This window comes from Gambusia affinis, linkage group LG11 (assembly GCF_019740435.1).
Source record: "Gambusia affinis linkage group LG11, SWU_Gaff_1.0, whole genome shotgun sequence".
Classification (NCBI taxonomy): Eukaryota; Metazoa; Chordata; class Actinopteri; order Cyprinodontiformes; family Poeciliidae; genus Gambusia; species Gambusia affinis.
This window is the reverse complement of record NC_057878.1, coordinates 13,620,243-13,629,120: the sequence shown is the minus strand read 5'-3', so window position 1 is coordinate 13,629,120 and position 8,878 is coordinate 13,620,243.

Sequence of the window (8,878 nt, the reverse complement as noted above, 5' to 3'; positions counted from 1 at the left end):
TTTACTCTTCATCTCCCCTCGCACATCGCTCCATTATGCAACGTGCCAATGATCTCGCTGAACTCACTTCATTTCTGGCACCATCCGTCCTCATGTTCGCAATCCTCTCAAGCAAAACTCCAAAGACAATGAAATATCGTGCAGATCTGATTGAAAACAGACCCCCATCATGTGAGCCTTGCAATCTCTCAGACTTATGTCATTCTGACTTTAAAATAGACCGTTTGAAACTTCACGGTAATTTGATTAAAATGGATTGACAGCCTTGTGAGTTACTGTCAGTGCGCCAGTGGGAAAAGAGTGTTTCTGATTTCTCTCGAGGAGAATCCTTCACCTCCCCAGCAGTTCCTTTTAATATGAGGGCAGCGCCTTTCATCCGCTCCTCTGAGCGAGGCTCTTAATGCGTTGCAGATTCCTTGGGCTCTGACAGTGTTTTACCATCGTCTTTTTGAAGGATATCTGCTGTGGATTTCAATTAATCTTATGTGAAATGAACTATTTTTTTTCCCCTTTTTTTCGTCAAAAAAATTAAATACACCATTTATACTCTGTGGTCGTGCTGTGAAGTTGTTATGTAACACAAGTTGAATACTAGAACATATAGATTTTATATGATTAACTATGTGAGAAAATGTCTGCTACTCAGATTGGTGAGATACTAAAAAAAGAAATGTGTGAGCCATGTTTGCTTTGCACCGGCTGTTACAAAAAATAGCAAAGGAAAAACAAAAAAAATCAGCTGTTTTTATTTATTTATTTTTTTGTTAATTTATTTTTTTAGCACTTTCATGTTCATTTTCTTACTGAAAATTACTGTCACTTTGTGTTTTATCTACAAAGATATGAGGATTGGCGTCATTCTGACAAATTTGGGTGCCTGGCCAAAAACAAGACTTGGACAGGAACCCTCTTTACCTCTATTTTTAGATAACCGAAAGACATACTTGAGTTATAAATCACATTGCCTTTAATTATCTACATTTCTTAACTGATCAAGTAAGGGACTTTGTTATACTTTCAGTATGTGAAGAAGAGATGATGGAAACTGTCCAACGTGTTGTACCCTCCAACTATGTTACAAACAGTCTGACCAAACACATTTCCCCTCCGGGTCAGTTCTCGGTAAAGGCTGTAAAATGTTGTAAAATTTCCATCACGCTCTCCTACAGTGCAAAGTTCTTTCAAGGTCCAGAGTTTTCTCCCAGCTTTATGTAGCGCAGCAGCATTGCCCCCCACTAACACTATGGGCAATAAACACTTGAAAACTAATAAATTAATATATGTTTGATAATTAACATCAGTAAATGTTACTGCCACCGTTAATGTAACTGGAACAATCAATATATTGTGCTGTCATAGCAGCAGCAAATGTTGCTTTTCTGTTTCAAATGTATTTAAGTGTTGATACCATGAGACAGTAAAACAGTGGTAATTATTTTTTTTTATTAAAGGTCACCATACTACATCAACTCCTGGTTGCAAAAAATACATTTCTGAAAGTGAAAAATTATAGAAAATTCTATAAACCATCACATTAATTAAATTATTGCTGTTACGACTTAAGTGAAAATATTAGTCTGAACGTTGGCATACTTTGCAAATATTCCAACTTTACATGATATTTTTATGTTTTTCAAACATATTTGCCCATGTCTGGATTCATCTTATGCTTTGAGGTTTTTTAAATGACGAAGGATATAACCTACTTGTTTCCCCCCCTGAAGTCTCTGGTTGAGAAAACAATTAATCTAGAACAGTTAAACTAACAAAGAGCGCTGACATTCCCACCAAACATCAGAAATGTTATGGAATCGATGGTCTTAACTCAAAGCCTGTTTCTGGAAATTCCACTTTCTTTTCAGCTTTTTTTGTTTTCATTTAGCTTATGTTCTTCCCAGTGATCTTCTGCAGTAAAGCTTCAGCTTTGTGGCTCATTCCATCACACAGTGGTTGCTGTTTTGTATAAAGGTTGCATAGTTTCCTTCCATTCCAATATTACCATTTTACCCTAAGGTTTATCACAAGGTCTTGGAAAAATAATGAATGCCCCTTGAATGTTTCGAGATATTGCCATCAGACCTATGAACAGATTGTCCCACCTAAGGTGTGGATCTCTGCTGCTCCTCAGAAATGTCCTGAAGCTCGTGTGTTTTTCTACTTTGTTTATTTCACTAATTAGCAAATCAAGACGACTCACGAGGATTCATTCTTTACTTACAGATCTTCGCACATCAGACCTTTCAAGTCATAGGTTTTGTAAAGATTTTTTTACATTTCTGCAAAAGAGGGCCTCAGTAAGAGTGGCCTTTATGTAGCTTTATTAAAGCCGATGAGACCTCATACTTTACTTAATAACTCTGCAAATGGAGCATCAGAGAAGCTTGGGAAAACATCTGCAGCATGCATCATCAAAGTTTTGAAATAGGACATTAAAATCGCACCTGTTTGCTTTTGATTGGCATTGTCTAATTGTGTTTGTATTCATAATCTCAGTGATCAGTCAGATATGTTGATAATATCAAATGTTTTGTCTACAGTGGGTTCTTCTCTAAAAGAACCCATTGCACATACCTCCCAAAACATCAACTATCCCTTTAATCAGCACACTGCATTTAATGCAATATTTCTCTGCTCGGCCGTCCCATTTGCTCTGGCTTAACCCTTTTTACAGGCTTTCATGTTCGCATAACTAAATCAACATTCGCTGTAGGACACAACCCTCTGATCCTTCATTAACCCCATTAGTATAACCAAATCAAGAGCAGGAAGTGAAAATGAATTAAGATGATACAAAAGCAAACAGCTCTTATTGAGGAACAACTTGTTGTGTTCTTTATGAGCCCCCGGCAGCCCCTCGGCCTCTCCGTGTGATGTGCAGGCCGGCGCTGTCTGCCAACAATAGCACTCTGGCTGATGCGTCTGGCTCTTATTAACACGAGATAGATTTGTGTCAAGCACAGCCGCTCTGCAAGCCGAACCGCTCCTTCGCTGCAGTTAGGAGAAGATTGCACGAATATTGTGCAATTGCTCACCGGCAGAGACATCAGGACGACTACAAATGACACGCCTTCAATCAACTGATCCTCTGCCAGGCTGAGTCATTTGTCTTGTCGTAGCAGAATCCTGACAGAACTGCTTTGAACAGGTGTCCAATATACTTGTTTTTTCTTCTCATCATTTATTTCTTTCTCTTTTTCAAGAAAAAAAAATACAAAAAAATAAATGCAAACAAATGTCTACCTCTCCCATTTGTTCTAAGCAATTTTCACATAAAAAAGACATTTTGCCAGCCTCTGGAATCGATCATGGACACAAAATGTTTGAGGAAGAGAAAGGGCTTTAAGTATGAGCCTCTTTGCGAGAAACATTTTCACACTGAGTGCAACTGTTTCACAAGAGGGGAAGGGTAATATTTCTTTAGTAAGATTACTCTGCCGCATCCCGATCCCATTTCAATAAGCTTAAAGTTTCATCCAAGTGTAGCATCACCAGATAAATATCCAGAGACTTTCCTCTCTTGAAGCCTTGCCAGCCCATGGAGGAGCTGCTTTTAATTGACCGACTGTCCACATGGTTAGAATATTATTCCCAGGCAGTGCCACGGGCAGCCCCGTCTCATCAGAAGCTGCTGTTGGTTGAACATCTCAGATCTAAAGGCCAGTAATTGAATAAATGGGCTTTTGATTGATGTTTAGAGGAAGTCCCGTTACCATTTAAATATTCATGGGTCTGTAGCCTGCAGGGATGAGACAGGAATCCAGAGCCAACCTGCGCACAACAATGCGCCTCAGAGTTTCGCCTGTCTGCTTCTCATTACAGTAAGTACGCCTTCAGAGCTACCATCCCTGTCTGCATTCCTGCACTTTGCTCCAGACGATTTGATCTGCTGCGACAAGCCTCAAAATATGTAATAAACAATGCATGAAAGTTACCACTGGCATGACTGACATTGTATCTCACTGAGTTTCACGTTTCTTTTTTCCTGCACGGGCGGAAAGTGCCAAAATGTTGTTTGCCACACAAGTGTTACTTCTAGGATGCATGCATGTCCCCCATGAAATGTTGCCATGGATTCTGTTTGTTTTGTGCCAAAAATATTCCAAAAGCAGATGCAAGAAAGCAACATTATGCATGATTTAGTATCAGGCCTGAAACAATTCCCCAACTAATAAAACACAAGAAAAATGTCAAGTATGTTTAACCAATTTAATCCTGAATCAGCATTTTATGGTGCCTCCAGTTTGATCCTTTGGCAATTCAAACCCACACGCAATCAAATTGTTTTTAATTGCATGTACTTACTCACATGATCAGTTTATGTCTTTATGCAGAAAACTATTTTTGCTGAATTTCTCAAAAAAAGAAAAAGAGAAACGCTTAAAATCTCACTTAAATGATCTACATTATTTTAAAATATTCCACATTACATCTGGGAGGGGACCAGAGGGAGACCCGGGAGGACCAATGTTTCTCGGCTGATCTGGGAACGCCTTAGGATTCCCCAGAGCCGGGCAAAGTGGCTGGATATATTCCATCATTCTCCATTAATTGCTTTTCTGTTTCCCTTTCTTGCCAATCGACTCTTGGAAAATATGAACTACAGGTTAAATTACCACTAATGGCTATTGTTGAAATCACATAATTACAGTTCCCCACAGTGAATCATAATATTGCAGAAAAATACTTTAAATGAGCAAACAGGTATAAGACGTCCCAAGGATTCCACTGATGATTGCTGCGTTATTGGCACAAAACATCTAATGCCCGATTGCCTTTGCTTCCCACAGAAGTCTGGCACAAAATAACCAGGACTGCCAAAGTACAAATTGAAGGGGCGAAATGACTGGTACGCTTTACGACGCGAAAAGAATGAACAACTAGGGGCGTTTGTGTTTCAAGGTTTTGCAGTGTTTAAACGTCAAGTTTCTTGTCATTCTACAAAATGCAGTCCAGTTGCTGTCCAGTGTAAAGTATTAATATGAACCCCTGCTTTTGAGATGTGTGCCTACACTTGACATCTTGTGTTTGTTTCACCCTTATTTTGAAGTAATGAAGAAAATAGCTATTTAGTTGTTCTGTTGGACTGAGAGTTAGTGAACGTTGTTGCCATCTTAGCAAACTTGCTGCCAGATTTAGTTAGCAATCGGACATTTGTGAAGGCTCACTTTGAAAAAAGTAACCAGTGTTTTTGGGGATTTTGTTTCAGTAGGAAATTTGATGAGAAAGCATGTATTGTTTTAACTCTTCTCAGAGACGAATGAGTACTTTTGAGTGTCATCCATTCCATTATATGTACCTTGTTGATTAGTCAAATTAACTGATGCTGTCATTTAGAGTTTCATTACATACAATAGTCACTATTGACTCTGTTGGCTTGTTGAGTTAGTAGACAACACCTATTAGCTATGTTAGCACTGAAGAAGCCTCACACTTAAATTGTTTGGGCATTTGGCAGAAAAATGACCCAAGACATTTTTTTCTACAGCCATCATTTACTCTTGTTTATTTATTTATTTTTTTCTTTTTATGAGCTTTTCCACTGTAGTCTAAAGAAGGGATATAACGTCAGCAGACATTAATTGCAAACTCTTTCCACTCCAGCAGCGCTGACTAAAGTCCTGCTCAGTCAGTGACTGAGTGTGAAAACAAGGCTACAGTTTGGGAATTAAAAGCCTTAAAACCATATATAATGATTCTGTTACACTGATTATAATTTCTAATCAACATAGATTATCTACAAACTTAAGGGGAAGGTATACATGTAACAAATTGTGAAGGTACTTTGGCATTGTCATGATTTCAGTTGCTTTTGAGTTGATGGAAAACAAGAGGTTTCTGTCGGCATTAAAGCCCAGTGTTCTGGCCACAAACATCTTGTTATTTCCCAGCGATTACACTGTGAAACTATATCATAATCCTTTCCCAGGAGTTTCATATATTCCTACATGTATAACAAAGTCTGAAAGATGTGCCTGAACAATCATAAACATAAAGGGCAACTGTGTCTCCTTGAAACCTGTCAGTAATCCAGATAGCGCCTGCTTGTTTTAATCTGTTCCTCAAAGTGAATTAAAAGATGTCTCCAGAAATACATATCTTCCATGGCAGATGACTGAAAATTGACATTGAGGATGAATTGTCTGCTACAGTAACCTTTAGAGTATTTTACATTACATTAAAATGCTTGCAAATGCTTTTTAAAGTACTGGAAAAATCCATAGCCAGCTAGCTTTTTACTGCTAGCAACACCTAAGTTAGCTCCTTATTGCTGCTCTAAGATGATGGGCTGTTTCAGTTTTTTGTTTTTTTTTTGAAAACTGGTAAAATCTGAACTGAAAATGATACTGAACAATAGGTGTGTATGAGGTCTGTAAAACCTTTATTCTGTTAATTATGGAAACATAAAATGAGTGAATTCCAATTCTTTTGCTAGCATTAGAAACCTCAAATTTTGACAAGGAAAAAACCTGAAATGCAACTTAAAGATTTGGTAAATCTCGACTAGAAAACATTCTGTCCTGTTGAGAGCGTCTTAAACACATTTTGTGAATTATGAAATATTTACTCTTATTTCTGGAGAGGGGGATTTTTCACTTTTATGAAGAAACTGTTAAAATCTCATCTTGTTCTGTTCTTGTGAAACCAATGTCAAGTACTGGCTCATTAGCCAAATCTATTATTACACCCCTCTTACAAGGAAAAAAAATTAAAACCACTGATCACAACATTTTAACTACGGCAGATCAATAAATACACGAAAGGGAAGTGAATACAAACAAAAATATGTATATATATATATATATATAAGATTAAATTAATCATCAGCAGATGTCTTTTCATTGAAGACATCTGAAGGTATTGAAGTTGACAAAAAAAAAGTATCAAAATTCCAGGCTTCATCCTTAGACTTAAAAACAACCATCCTGAAGATGTGAGTCATTAGAGGTGGTGAAAGCTGCCAATAAACCATGAAAGCAGTTCCAGGCAAACACCTCCTGACCAGAGTACGAAGGATGCCTCATTAGCGTTGTAAAAAACCCTGCACATTGTCAGGTGTGAAAATCCTGGCTGGCATGAGCAATTTTAATTGCTCATTTGACCCCAGGTCTTGTTTGATTGTCAGCTTACTGCTGTGTAAAACTCCAGTGGCAGCCTTGGAAAACCCAGAAACAAGAGAGAAAAGGCTCCTGGAAGCAAATCTGTGTCACTTTTCAGCCTGCAAACATAATCTTAGTTTAGAGTGTCCAAAATTGCTAATCTCTGGTAAAACTAATGGGATTGGATTAGTTTTACCATCCAAAAACTAATCCAATGTATGATATTCGGAATGAAGTGTTCTCCATTCCGAATATCACCTTACTTTTCCACGAGCACATTTTTGATGGAGGTTTTAATTAAACGAATGTGAGAGTATGTTTGGAAAATAGTAGGAAAGCAGCAGAGTGGTAAAAACCTGGTTCTAAAAAGCCGAGAGTCAAACAGAAGTCTGTTAAATAAACATCTCATATATCTGTCAGCGAACGTAATTCAATTATGCACAGTTTGTCTTTGTATCAATAAGACTTGTGAAGATGAAGCTCACGTTTGACCAGGGGGAACAAAACTATCTACACAGACGCAATTATGGCACTTTCTCATTTTTCGGATTTCTGTCTCTCAAAGAAGAACTATTTCTTTTATAATTAAACTCAAGTGATGCCCTGAAAACCTGTTTATATAAAATACAGCCCTCTCACTCTCAAGCAGTTGCATAGATGGCAAGTTAGCTCAGAGAAACATGTCAGTTGATTTTCAGCAGCGGCTTTGAAGTGGGAGACAAAGTGGTGTATGGAGCATAATATCCCCAGGGTCCCGTTTAGTATTTGGGAAAAATAAACATTTCCCAAGCCCAGTCTTGTGTGACTGATTCTGCTCATATAGTTCTGGCAGCAGAGTCCGCTCTCCAGTGTAATTAAACTGATAGGTACTCCGAGTTGGTCTGCGTAGATGATTTAATTAATCAGTCGCATTGACTTCAGGGAACATTAATAAAGACACAGCAGATAATATAAATAATAAAAACACACGGCGCATACTTCATGGCCAATTTAACGACAAAATTTAATCTTTATGTGTGCACACGTTTGGTCCAATCCAGTGTTCTTCTTCAAATTGATAAATAGACAACCATTAAGCATTCGATTTCCAGATGACATTTACTTCCTATATGTTCTAACATCTAAGGTACGCTGAAAGAAAAGCACAACAAAGGAGATATTTTTATTTTACATTTGGTAAAATTAATTTATCTTGTGTCTGTGAGCTCCACAGTCCAAGAACCTCACAATAACACACTGTAAAAAAAAAAAAGTGCTTCTTCTATCTGGGCTTTACTTGAAACCAAACTCCATTCACCCCTCTAACACTGATCAGGTGATCTATTGTCTTAGAAGTATCAAATGTCTCTGGGAACTTTTAATAATCAGAGAACTAAACTCAGAGAAGGAAATGGTCACATTCACCAGTAGTTGCATAGAGTACCCAAACTACAGGTGTTTAAGTTCAGAGGGGGGAAAAAATTGCACTTTGATGATTAGTGTAAAAAGATGAAATGTATAAGGTAGTTTTAAAACCCTACCACAACCATAAAACCTGAAAACCAGCCAAATCTAACTTTATGAGGACAACAATTTTAATCAAGTCACGTAGCTGCTGATATATTTTGTGCCCTAAAGCAAAATCCTCCATAAATAAATAAGTGTGAATAATAGTTTCTTTGTGTGCAAATGTAGGTTTTTCAATCTGTTTTACAAAAGTTTTGCAATAATAACATCAAGCAGGCATTTTTGGATCATGACTTGAAAATCTGTTATCTTGACAGTAGGAAGCATTAGGCCAA